This window comes from Heliangelus exortis, chromosome 5 (genome assembly GCF_036169615.1).
Source record: "Heliangelus exortis chromosome 5, bHelExo1.hap1, whole genome shotgun sequence".
NCBI classification, from domain to species: domain Eukaryota; kingdom Metazoa; phylum Chordata; class Aves; order Apodiformes; family Trochilidae; genus Heliangelus; species Heliangelus exortis.
The window spans coordinates 37,437,432-37,451,074 of record NC_092426.1 but is presented as its reverse complement, the minus strand read 5'-3'; the positions used below and the strand labels follow the sequence as shown (position 1 = coordinate 37,451,074).

At 51.0% G+C, this 13,643-nt stretch overlaps 1 protein-coding gene across 10 annotated transcripts in view; it reads left to right on the top strand.

The window, feature by feature from the left end:
• Positions 1-9,930: 9,930 nt before the first annotated feature.
• Positions 9,931-13,643, top strand: part of MGA (MAX dimerization protein MGA) — a 59,069-nt gene continuing 55,356 nt past the window's right edge. For all 10 annotated transcript variants that reach the window (XR_011726047.1, XM_071744692.1, XM_071744695.1 and 7 more), the window contains exon 1: positions 9,931-10,234. The gene's annotated coding sequence lies outside the window, so the exon portion shown is untranslated. The remainder of the gene's footprint in view (positions 10,235-13,643) is intronic.

Sequence of the window (13,643 nt, the reverse complement as noted above, 5' to 3'; positions counted from 1 at the left end):
GGATGTTGGTTTTCCTCCTGGTGCCTGTTTAGCCACTGAAGGGTTACTTAGCACTGATGCTGATGCAGAGGAGTTGGCGGAAGTCAGTGGGATGATGCTGTCAGAAGCCTGGCCAGAGTTCAACATCGTGCTGTACAACTTGCCTCTTTCTAGACTCATTTATATGTTGGCATCAGAAACCTGCCAGTGTAGAAAAATCTGCACTTGCCTTTCTCCCACGAAGGCACTGAACTTTCATGAGGAGAAAAATTAATGGATTTTTTTTTGTCAGTGAGCATCTTACAGTCTGGGGCAACAGTGTTGCTGACAGTGAGCTTGGCAAATAAAAAAAAAAAAAATGTTCACGCTCAGCACTAGTGTGAATGGGGGTAAAATCCTAAAGAAGAAGAGGCTTTCTGTGGTCTTCCCATGCATTAGCAGGGTGAGGTGCATCTCTGCCTCTCCCACAACTCTCCTTTCCTTGACTTGCTATAGCATGTGCCAGCAAGGTGCTGCCTTGTTTTCACCAGGTGCAGATGTTTTCACCATTCCCTTGGTGCATTCTCTTGCCACAGACAATAGTGGCAGTTTTCTTCTCACTTGAGCTTCTGCTTCCAGGAAGGATGCTGGCAACAGGAGCTGAGCTGGGTGTGCAGGTGTTGGAGGTAGGTTCCCCAGGAGGTGCACAGAAAAGCCTCAGGGCAGCCTGAAGTGGGAAAGGTTTTATCCTGAGGATGTTTGGGATCAAATTAAATTTTGCCCCCTGGCTCAGCTGCAGAGGGCTGACCAGGGAGTCACCATCAGCTGCTTTAGCAGAGAGCCAGGAAAGCTCAGATAGGGCAGCAATGGGACCATGTGCCCCATGGGACCAAATATCCCCTCAGGGATATTTTATTCTCTGCTGTATGATGGTTTAGTCTCAGAGACACCAACCTCCTCACCTACAGCAGGCATTGGAGTGGCTCTGGGACCCAGATGACTTGACCCTGGCTTTTATATCCTTCACACTTCATTGTTTATATTCCTCAGAAATGGGCCCATAAAGGCAATTGAACATGAGCCCTTCAGAAAGCTGAAGATGTTTGGGACCTGCAGGTGTATAGGGGAAACCATTCACCAGAAAGTCCTGTTTCCCCCCCCAGCTGTCCCTCTAGCCACCCCTCCTGCCAGCCCAGCCACAAAACTTTATTTTGCATTTTGCAGACACAAACAATTTAAACACCTCATGTTGGCCACATTCTCCTTTATGTCTCCCTGTTTCAAGTCGAGAGCCACCATCCTGCCTGGCTTGGGGCAGTCCCAGAACCCACAGCACCTCCTGAGTGTGGGTGACAGTGTTTGACCTGTGAGGATGCCCAGCTAGATCCTTCACCTTGCCAACTGAGTCAAGACCTTCCCCTGATGGGGATGATTGTCACTGAGCTGTCCTGGGGGACCGAGGTGGCAGGCACACTTACCAGGACAGCCTCAGTGCTCTACTCTGCTTGGGGATCTTGATGCTGAACGGTGAAGAGTCATCCCATTTGTGGTCCTGAATATATATTTTAACATGATTCAGCTGCCAAGAGGTAGTAGCAGATGGATGAGCAACAGAAAACTCTGGTCTCTGGCTCCACACAGTCTGAGAGTCGAGAGATTTTGTTGGCCAGACTTCTACTTCTGCTCAGACTCCTGCAAAGCCATGGGAAGCAACTGAACCAAAAATTTGGCTCCAAACTAGTAATTTTTGCTTTGCATTGGCATTTGGTGTGCAAAAACCTGACAGGATTTCTGGATGTACAGTTGGTGAGTTGCTCTGTGAAGCCAACAGCCAAGCAAGCTTGGGAGAGACACAGAAACACCTTCAACAAGTGCCAGCTCTCGATGTGGAGTTTGTTGCATGTCTGCTCCCTAAAATGCTTGTGTGCAGTTTTGTGATGTGGTTCTGTTAGCAGCAGCATCTATGGAGAAAGTGTTTGTCATAGTTGATGGTTGCCTTATCTGTGCCATTTTGTAATTCCTCTGGCTGCACTTCAGTGAAATACAAGATGTGTGAACACTGGCTTTAGGTGGGTACCCTCGTGTGTCCTTGCTTTGCACCAAGAGGCTGCTTTCATAGCCAATGTCCTGATGGTTCCTCCTCACCTTGTTTGCTTCAGGTGGCCAAATTGCTGGTCCAGCTGCTCAGCTCTGCTAGGGCAGTGCTGCTGAGGCTAAGAGACAGGGAATGGGAGAAGGTGTCCCTACACTCAAGTGGCACAGCTGCTGCCTTGGGCTCCCCCTCCATGGGGAAGGCAAAAACTGTGCAAATGTTTGCAATGGCCTGAAGATCCTATGAGGAGAGGCTGAGGGAGCTGGGGGTGTTGAGGCTGGAGAAGAGGAGGCTCAGGGGAGACCTCATCACTCTCTACAACTCCCTGAAAGGAGGTTGGAGCCAGGGGGGGTTGGGCTCTTTTCCCAGGCAACTCTCAGCAAGACAAGAGGGCACAAGAGGTCTCAAGTTGTGCCAGGGGAGGTTTAGGTTGGACATTAGAAAGAATTTCTTTAGGGAGAGGGTGATCAGCCATTGGAATGGGCTGCCCAGGGAAGGGGTGGATTCTCCATCCCTGGAGATATTTAAAAAGAGCCTGGATGTGGCACTCAGTGCCATGGGCTGGGAACTGCAGCGGGAGTGGATCAAGGGTTGGACTTGATGATCTCTGAGGTCCCTTCCAACCCAGCCAATTCTATGATTCTATGTTTTCCAAACCATCCAGCAAGCTTGGTGCCCCCACTGCTTCTTCTCTGAGTGGTGCCCCGGCCTCTTCCTTTCCCCCTTCTCCCTCTTCCTTTTCCTTTCTCTCTGTTACACCAGGGGAAGCTTTCTGCTTTAGGGAAGGGCCAAAGTCTTGGCTCCCGTGTGCTGAGGGGTGTCAGCCCTAGGGGCAGAGCTCCTTGCAGGAAGGACAAGGGGTACCTGCTTCACATCTCCTTGCACCAGTGAGGTAGGATGGAGAAGCTGCAGGGCAAAGATATAGACTGTCTTTAGTGTTATTTAATATCGTTTGGGGCTCTCAAAGCTACTCTAAATTAGGATATTGAGATCTCCTGGCTCCACATAATCTGAGAAACCACCAGCATTTCCAGCTTAAAAGGAAATAATTCCAGGAGCCAGCCAGAGGCTTCAGTGCTTGCAGGAAGGTCAGCCGGGAGCACAGAACTCAGATATTTTCGCACCAATGCTTACAGATGAGTGTATGGGGTTTTTTGTTGGGTTTTTTTTGTTGTTGGTATTTTTGTTTGTTTGGGTTTGGGTTGGGTTTTTTTGTTTGTTTTTTTGGGGGTGTGTTTTTTGTTGGTTTGTTTTTTTTTTTTTTTTTTTTTTTGGCTTTTGGTTGTTTGTTTGTGTTTGGTTTTGGTTTTGTTGTTGTTTTCAGCTGGTGCTTTCTGCGGGTCTCCAGGGCAGCTCCCTGCTCATGTGGATCACGAGCAACCGGGGTTTGGGTCTCCGCGGCGTCCCCCGACAGGGGACCCCGTGTGTCCGCGGAGGCTCGGGCGGAACCGGGGCGGGCGGTACCGGCTCCAACCCCCTCCCCACCATCCCCTCTCCCCGTCTGCGCGGTGTCCTCAAGCTTACACTGCAGAAAAGGTTTATCCCCTGCCCCCACACACTGAGGGCTGGGATTTAAGCCGTAGCGATAAGGATCTGCCCTCAGGGAGCGGTGCGGGCACCGTCCCCCTCCCCCAGGCAGCTTTGGGGTGAGGAAGGTTTAACCCCTCGCTCCCGGAGCCGCACATCCCTGTGGGAAAAGGGACAGCACAGATCCAGGAGCCTGCGGACCAGGACTTTTGGCCATCCGGGCAGGGAAGGGTTTGTTGTGCTACGGTCCCTTCCAAAAGGGAAAAGGAAGGAAAAAGACCGGGCTCGGCGCAGCCTAAGAGCCAAACCTCCGGTGAATTAAGCAGCTGGAAAAGCAGCACTGAGGCTGTTGTCTGCTGTTCCCTCGGGGACCTGTGATCCTGAGCCAGATCCCAGAGAGAGCTTTGTGCCTGTGAGGAACTGGCCCGGAGCAAGAAAGCCAAGTCCAAGCGTCTCAGCACAGCTGCTTCCCTCCCAGGAGGTTTCTGCACGGTCTTAAGGGCACGGGCTCAAGTTGTGCCGGGGGAGGTTTAGGTTGGACATTAGAAAGAATTTCTTTACAGAGAGGGTGATCAGACACTGGAATGGGCTGCCCAGGGAAGGGGTGGATTCTCCATCCCTGGAGATATTTCAAAAGAGCCTGGATGTGGCACTCAGTGCCATGGGCTGGGAACTGCAGCAGGAGTGGATCAAGGGTTGGACTTGATGAGCTCTGAGGTCCCTTCCAACCCAGCCAATTCCATGATTATATGATTCTATGAAATACACAGGGTGCCAGGAGCGAGCTGCAGTGAGAGGCGGCTCAGCCAGCACCTCCGCTCTGTGCGCTGTGGCCGCGGCTCCTCCGCGGGAAAACAGAGGGTGAGGGGCCAAGTGCGGTTCTGCTCCTGCCCCGCCTCCTGTGGGCTGGGGAGAGCAACAATATGGGAATTCAGAGGTCATTAATCCCTGTCCTTGATCCCTGTGGAAGAGAGCTGGGACGGGAATACCCCTGTGGAGAAGGGACTTGGCTATATACCTGAAAGGAGGTTGGAGCCAGGTGGGTGTTGGTCTCTTTTCCCAGACGACTTTCAACAAGACAAGAGGACACAGTCTTAAGTTGTGTCAGGGGAGATTTAGGCTAGATATCAGAAAGAATTTTTTTACAGAGAGGGTGATCAGACATTGGAATGGACTGCCCGGTGAGGTGGTGGATTCTCCATCCCTGGAGACATTTAAAAAGAGCCTGGATGTGGCACTCAGTGCCATGGTGTAGCAACCGCACCGGTGGGTCAAGGGTTGGACTTGATGATCTCTGAGGTCCCTTCCAACCCAGCTAATTTTATGATTCTATGATTCTATAAAAAAGAAAGCAAGAGCCCAGATTCAGTGCCCTGTGCTCTGAAGTGTCTCCAGAACCAGAGAGGTGTTTTTGGCTGGTGAGGAAGACATAAGAAGGAAGGAAAGAGTCCGGAGACCTCAAGTGAGTCTTAGAGTCATAGAATCATAGAATTGGCTGGGTTGGAAGGGACCTCAGAGCTCATCAAGTCCAACCCTTGATCCACTCCCGCTGCAGTTCCCAGCCCATGGCACTGAGTGCCACATCCAGGCTCTTTTGAAATATCTCCAGGGATGGAGAATCCACCCCTTCCCTGGGCAGCCCATTCCAGTGTCTGATCACCCTCTCCCTAAAGAAATTCTTTCTAATGTCCAACCTAAACCTCCCCTGGCACAACTTGAGACCTCTTGTGCCCTCTTGTCTTGCTGAGAGTTGCCTGAGAAAAGAGCCCAACCCCCCCCTGGCTCCAACCTCCTTTCAGGGAGTTGGAGAGAGTGATGAGGTCTCCCCTGAGCCTCCTCTTCTCCAGCCTCAACACCCCCAGCTCCCTCAGCCCTTCCTCACAGGACTTGTGCTGGATCCCTTCCCAGCCTCCTTGCTCTTCTCTGGACCTGCTCCAGCACCTCAATCTCCTTCCTGAGCTGAGGGGCCCAGAACTGGACACAGGTCAGAACTGGTCCTGGTGGGCTACATGACATCTGTGGAACAAAACCAATCAAGCCAGGGGTAAGCTGCCTACTTTGCCTACTGTGTTTCCTAGCATAGTTATTGAAGAAAAATAGTTAAGAAAATGTGGGCAGTCCTTCCCTCTGACCTTACCTCTCCAGTCCCAGCCTCAGGGATCCCTGATCCCTGGCCTCAGGCTTTGGAAAGAAAAGCCTTTCCTGCTGCTGCAGCTCTGGTGAGAAGTATCAAGGGAAGGTTCAAGCTTAAATCGTGATGATGAGGCACAACAGGATCGGCTCGAAGTTTAATCAAGATAACTGATCTTTTTTAAAACGTTGTCCCATAAAAACATTAGGAAACTTTTAGAAAGCAAGCACCATCAACGAGCACTTTCTAAATATTCAGATAGTCCTTATTTGGAATGCAAAATCGACACCAGAAAGCCAGTAAATGCCAGCTTCACACCTCAGCAATCTTTATCTGGCTCCTGTGTGTAGAACACTGATTTAATGAAAAAATCAGACATTATTTTCTTCATATGATCCTGACTCATTCTGTGCCCAGGAAGTTGCATCCTTAGTTCTGACATTTTACAGACTTTGAATGATTGATGAAAGCATTTAAAAAACATGCTTGAAACACAAGGGTGGTGGTTGTTGTTAGATGTAATTATTGTTGTTTACGTGTAATTATTTTTACATTATGACTAATTATAAATGGATATTATTAATGGAAGAAGAAAATTTGTTTACTGAGGTTTGAATTCTGCAGTCATCAGAATAAACACGCCAGGTAATGAGTTTGGCAATAAAATGCCAGCCTTAGGCATAGACCAGATTTAGCACCACCCTCTTTGTATCACACTTCCTTCCTCCCACAAACTCAGCCCACTCAAAAGCTGTATAATTTCTTCCTATAAAAGGATGTGCCTGTTTCTGCTCGGTTTTCTCAAAGCCTTTATTTCCTAAATATTATCCTCAGTGGGAATATTCCTAAACATTGCAGGCCCATTTTATCCCTCTTACTGGGATGGGTGGGAATGGGAGAGCTGAGAAAACTGAGGTTGGATTGAGAGTGAAGGGGAGGACAGATCTGTGAACAGGAGAGCAGAAAACCAGAGCCTCTGGGTGAATTGATGATGTGAAAGAGCAAGATGGTCCCTGGGCAAACATGATCCTGGAAAAACAGGTCCTACTCTTGCCCTACTTTCCCCTTTTAAAGGGATAAAGGAGTGAGAGAGGAGGAATATTCTTTTTCTTGACTATTTAAGCTCCCTGAATCCCTAATGAACTCTTACCTCCCCACTCATTACTCAGCTTTTAAAAAAACTGATTAGCCAACAAAGGAATGATTGTGTGTAGGTGAAAAAAAAAAGAATGAGTGGCAAATATATATTTTTTGTAAGGACTTATCTCATAATTTGGGTATCTCTGCTTCAAATTACACTCACATTTGAAAAATCAAGATTTCCAAAGCTGATTTGCAGTGCTGAGATCTGCTTCTCTGGGATAAAGGATGGGGATTGTACTGAAACACCAGAACAATACTGGTTTGGCTTTTTTGGTTGTTTTGTTTTGTTGTTTTTTGTTTTGTTTTTTAGCCATGTCACACTGTTGCCTTATTTCTGTGCTATTCACAGAACCCATCACTTTTCCTTTTAAAACTGCTCCAGTCAGAATGTCTTTTTTTTTTTTTCTGAGGAATCAAAATCAATGACCTACTCCCCCTGCATGTGTTACCTTTTGTTTGCCCCCAGCCCCACCATCTCTGCTTGCCTTTGCATTGCTTCTCTGCTCTTCCCCATGCTTGCAAAATCATTGCATTTAATGTCAAATGGTAAATGTGATTTGTGTTAACATTTCCCATGCTCAACCTGTTATGGAAAATGTCTTACAGCTGGGAACTGGGCATCACATCCCTTATAGCACCAGGAATTCTAAAGGAGGAGTTTGGCTGCCTCTGGATCCAACTCATAACTCCAAAAAGCCAGGACCTCAACACACTCTGTTAGCTGACATCCTAAGACTTCCAAATTTTGGCTGGAAGATTGCACAAGCCTGAAGATTTAGCTTATGCATCACTTAATATGTTTGTACCCGTTGTATATGGAATCCTCAAAAATCTTCTTAAAGAGACAGGATTTTTTGAGCTTCTCAGTGATCTGGGAACCAGCCACTCAGCATCGTTTCCAAAGATTTTTTTTTTTTTCAATTTTGTAGAAGTGTACATCTAAGCCTAAGGAGGTTCCTCCCTTTTTTACCTCCCCCATGGAGTCCTCAGCTGTACTGTCCCAACTTCTCAAGGACATCACCAGGTCTGAGGAATCCCAATTGCTGCTGCAGCTGAGCACCTTTGGAGCCCGAGATCTCCATCCCAGAACATTTTAGCCCACGGCCACGTTACATTTTCTCATCACCTTTTATTTACGTTTTTCCTTAGTTTCCATTTCAGGTGATCTGCCTGTCCTCAAGGCAACCCGGGATTGTTTTTCATGCAGATGACACCAAGCTGGGGTGAGTGTGGACCAGCTGGAAGGCAGGAGGGCTCTGCAGAGGGACCTGGACAGACTGGAGAGTTGGGCTGATTCCAACGGGATGAGGTTCAACACAACAACCCCATGGGGAGCTCCAGGCTGGGCACAGAGTGGCAGAAAGGGAGCTGGGAGTCTGGATTGCCAGGAAGCTGAAGAGGAGCCAGCAGTGTGCCCAGGTGGCCAAGAAGGCCAATGGCATCCTGGGCTGGCTCAGGAACAGCGTGGCCAGCAGGTCCAGGGAAGGGATTCTGCCCCTGTGCTCAGCCCTGGGGAGGCCACAGCTTGAGTCCTGTGTCCAGTTCTGGGCCCCTCAGCTCAGGAAGGAGATTGAGGTGCTGGAGCAGGTCCAGAGAAGAGCAAGGAGGCTGGGAAGGGATCCAGCACAAGTCCTGTGAGGAAGGGCTGAGGGAGCTGGGGGTGTTGAGGCTGGAGAAGAGGAGGCTCAGGGGAGACCTCATCACTCTCTCCAACTCCCTGAAAGGAGGTTGGAGCCAGGGGGGGGTTGGGCTCTTTTCCCAGGCAACTCTCAGCAAGACAAGAGGGCACAAGAGGTCTCAAGTTGTGCCAGGGGAGGTTTAGGTTGGACATTAGAAAGAATTTCTTTAGGGAGAGGGTGATCAGACCTTGGAATGGGCTGCCCAGGGAAGGGGTGGATTCTCCATCCCTGGAGATATTTCAAAAGAGCCTGGATGTGGCACTCAGTGCCATGGGCTGGGAACTGCAGCGGGAGTGGATCAAGGGTTGGACTTGATGATCTCTGAGGTCCCTTCCAACCCAGCCCATTCTATGATTCATGACCTTGCAGGATTCCTCTCTTCACTGATACAGCTCCTGGTCACAATTCCCACCGAGTTCATACAGCTCCATCTCTCTGTGTGTCCTACAGCTCCGGGGCTTCGTTTACCATCCTGCTTTGGGCCAGGATAAAGGTGATTTCCTGTCTTACACTTTTGTTTTAGGGACAGTTTCCCTAATTATTTTCTTCAGCATTGATTCCATTATTGCTCTGGATGGAACACATTCCCTGGCTGGGGGAACCTCCCGAATAACTTTTTTTCTAATCCTTGCAGAAGTGTTGAATTTAGAGATATTTATTATTAAATACATCCCCAGGCTGAAGCCCCCCGTGCAGCCTTCAGCTCACCGGTAACCTCGGGTAGCTTCCCGCTAACCCGGTAAGAGGCACGACCGCGGGCCGGTGGCTGCTCAGCACCCCCGGGAATCCCGCGGGGTACGGAGGGTTTGTGTAAAGTACGGAAACGTTTATCAACCGCATTAAACGGCGCTGCACGACGGCAGCTCCGATCCCCACCCGCCCGTCGGGCCCCGGTGCAGACGAACGAACGCGTTAAGGAAAAAAAAAAAAAAAAAAAAGGTCGCGGGAGTCCCGGCCGCTGCACCGGGGCCGTCCGGGAAGGTGCTGCGGGTTGGGGAGCGTGGGAGCGCGGCACGGGAAGCCCCGGGAAGGCAGCACCAGCCCCGGGGTGGCCGCAGCTGCGGCAGGAGAGCGCCCACGGCAGGCACCGGCGGGGACCGCGCCGCCACCGCCCCGCACAGCAGCACCGGAGCGGGTTTGATCGGATCCGTCCCGGTGTATCGGTTCGGTTCGCCCCTCGCCGTCGGGGCGGGGGTGGCCTCCGCTCCGCTCTCCCGCCAACGGCGACCACGCGCGGGCGCGCCCGTCCCACGCGCGAGCGGCGTGTTTCCCTCGCGCCGGGGCGGGGGAGGGGCAGGAAGGGCGTGGCCCGGCGGAGCGGAGCGGAACTGCGTCTGCGGGCGGCCCCGGCCAATCGGCAGCGAGCCGCTGGCGGGCGTCGCGAGGCAGCTTTACCGCGGCCGCCGCCGCCGGCTGCGTTCCCCCCCTTACCCCTTCCCCTCCCTCCCTCCTTCCCCCGCCTCCCCGAGAGCTGCTCCGCCGCCCGCCTCTGCCGGGGCGGCCCCGCCGCGGGGTAAAGCGGCGGAAGGGGGGGGCAGGAGAAACGGGAGCGGCCCACGTGATGGGCTGCGGCAGCCAATGAAGACGGCAGGAGGTTGCGCGTGGCAGGCGAAGGCCGCGGGAGCCGCGAGCGGGGCGCGTGGGCCGGGGCGTTGCTCGGCGCCCTGCGCTGCCTGGAGCCGGCGTCGGGAGGCGGGGAGGCAGGTAGGAGGCAGGCGGGAGAGAGGGAGGGAGGGAGGGAGGTGGGTGGGTGGGAGGCGGCCGGCAGCCAGGCGGCCCTTCCCCCCGGTGCTGCTGGTGCTGGTGCTGCTGCCGCCGCCGTCCCCTTACTCCCCCCCCACCCCCCTCCCCCGCCTGGGTTTTGAAGTTTTATTCGAGGCGGTGGCGTGAGGTGTGCGCGTCACGTGAACGCGGCGGCCCAATCACACGTGCGCGCTCCCTCCGCTGTGGCCGGGAGGGACGCGTTTGAGGCCAGGGGGCCGCGGAGACCGCCGGGCGGCCGTGGCCGGGAGCTGCAGGAGGGCCGCCCTCTCTCCGCACCCGCGCCGCTTCGTCCAGGGGGGATGGGCAGTGACTGGCGGTCACCTGACGCGGGGGAGGGAGTTAAAGGCACGAACAACCCCGGGGCTGCGCATCCGGGCTCCGGTCGGGAAGGGTCGGGTCAGGCCCGGCCCCGGGCAGCTGCCTCCTGCCAGAGCCATCGCGGTCTCGGGGACCGTCCCCCCGGCGGAGGCGTGGCCGCCGCCACCCGTGAGACGGGGTTGGGCTGCCCGCGCCTCGCCCCGCCCCGCCTCAGCGGGAAAGCCTTTTATAGGGACGTGCCGCTGCGCCGGGGTTATGCGCCCATCCCTCAGCTCGCTCGGCGCCACGGGAGGGCGGCTCAGGGGGAGGAGTGGGTAGGAAGGGGGCGGCGGTGGCGGCCGCGGCGGCCGCCGGGCCCCTCAGGCAGGGGAGCTCCCGGCGGAGCGTAACGGTTCGGCGCGTGAGCCTCGGCACGTCGCGTGCGGCGGCCGTTGGCGCCGGGTGGGGGCGGTGCCGGTACCGCCCGGTGCTGCCCTGCCCGGTTCGGTCCTCCCCCTGCCATTTCCCTGCACCTGCCCTTGCCCGGCTCTCTCCTGCCGGTGCCGCTGCGTTCCCGTCTCATCTCTCTGCGCGGCCGCCGTTATTCTGGTATCTTCCGGCCGAGAGCCGCGGATCAGCCAGCGTGGCGCAGGAGGCGGCTTCGTGTGGCAAAACCGAGCGCTCAGCGGTGTTACGGTTGCCGGTTTAGCCGGATAAATAAATAACGAGGGGTGCTCTGCTGGAAGGGGAGCCGGCGTCATCCCGGAAGGATGCCGGGGTTGGGTTCAGGAGTTCTTGTTAGCCGTAGGTACCAGGGTTACCAACGTGAGCGCTTTAAAAGGAGCTTAAAAATGGTAGACGTGAGGTTTAGCAGTTTTTTCACCAGCTTGGTTAGAGGAGTGGTTTCCAATAACGTGGTTTGAGTTTCTTGCTTAGCTTCTTACAGTGTCAAAGCTTGCACGGTCACATTGCTTTACTCCTAACACACAGTGTCTGGACGCATTGGTCATCTTTAATTACATTTAATGGGGTGGGCTAAAAATCCCTGAAGATCTGAAGTTGCTACAGGCTTGGAAAACCGAAGGTTGTGTAAAGAAGAGGACAGGGTGATGAATTAGTCTTGCAGCCTCAAGGTGTTTTGCCCTGCTCTGCATCTGCATCACCCTTTCAGTGCCTTCAGGCACAACTCTTTGTGAGTCGGTATTGAGAACTGGAATGGGGCATTGATTCTGCTTGAAAAATGTTGCCGTGGGTGAGCATTTGCTTGTTAATATGAGGAAAAAAAAAAAAAAAAAGCATGATTCTTAGATCTGGTAGAGATGGACAGCATTCATTCAGTTACATATTTCTTCTGTCAGCAGCTATTAACCTCACCCTCTGGTTGCTCAGTGTTGGTGCAGGTGCTGTTGTGCTTGCCATGGGAGGCAAACGTGCAGCTGGAAGAAGCCAATATTAGTTCCTCTTGTAAAGAAACGTGTTGGGTCACCCTGTAGAAAAAAATACTATCAAAATTCTTTGAGCTTATGCCACTGCTTAATCTACTAGATCAGCTGGATAAGTTGTAAAGGATGTCGTTCTGTAGGTTGACTTTTTAAAACCTGATTTCTTAAGGGAAGTCCAAGACATTATTTCTGCAAACCCAATAGATCTCTGCCTAGAGGAGTGAGAGCTCTTAACTAAGAAGAGGCTGTTGTCCATTTGCTGTTAGACAGCAAAAGATGACTAAAAAATTCAGCCATTGTATGCATATAGGAACCAGTGCCATTAATTGTAACACCAATAGAGCCTACTTGATGTTTTTCCATAATTAATGATGTGGCATGGTGAATGTTTTGGTGGTTTTTTGTGTGGTTGTTTTTATTTCTGTTTTTTTTTTTGGGGGGGGGGTTTGTTTTGTTTGTTTGTCTGTTTTTATCGGGTGGCTTTAGAACAACAAATCGAATGATGGTGGTGAAATTGCTCTTCACAGAAAGATGGACTGTGTTTTCACCATTGGGTTCTGGATGCTTTTAGTACAGATGATAAATTCTTAATATGTTTTTTCTGAGCTTGGTAAAGAAGAAAGCAGGACAAATGATATGGTTGAGAAGAATGATGAAGGCTTGTTATAAGAACAAAGCAACCAGAAGGAAGTTTTTTGGTGGGTGTGGTTTTAAAGTTTTTTTTTTTTTTAATTAAGCCCCAAGCCAGTTTTTGCAGAGCAGTGCTTTCTATTATGGTGTGGTCTGTCTGACCACAGAGTAAGTCAGTAACAAAGATAGATATAAACCTGGAACCATCAGTAACAGTCTGGTATTTTAATTGGAAATACTCCTTTTTACATAAGCTTAAAAGGGGAATGGAAGTTCTCTTGCAGTTCTAACTTGCTGAGCCACTGGTGACTCTGTAGCAGTAAGATAGCTGAACAAGTACCATGGTCCTCAGCTGTGGTGAAGGCTTTTCCACTTGCCTCACTAGTTTTCCCTAATTTTTTTTTCCTTTTTTCTTTTTTTTCCATGTGATGTGGATAAAAATTCCCACTCCAAGATTCATGTGTGTGATAAATACTCCTCATGATGGCCATGAAGGGAATGAAATTAATCAAAATTTTATTATTCCTGCTGATTATTACTTGTTTCTGTCAGTGTTGGTGTGGCAAAAAGCATTATACATGGCTTTATTATTTTCTTTTGTAATTTGTAGTAGTTGAAATAGTACATTGAAAAAAATACAGCAATAATTGAATATATGAATAGTGGGCATGTGAGCAACTTTCTGATAAAATATGGAAAGTAATTAAAGATACATTATTTTAAATGTTGGAATAATAACATTGTATACAGAAAAAAACCCAATTATTTGTAGGGAACACTTGTTTTTTTTTTCCTCTGCCCTCTAATTGTTGGCTCATAAGCCATATAAATGGATTATATATGTGTCTATTTTGCAGTCTTCAATGCTTGGTAAATTCACTTAGCTCTTGAGAGATGGAGAATGCAGTTAAATAAAGCACCATTATTGTTAAATAAAGCACCATTATTATGTGGGAGTGAAAGTTCAGACTTCTGTGGCA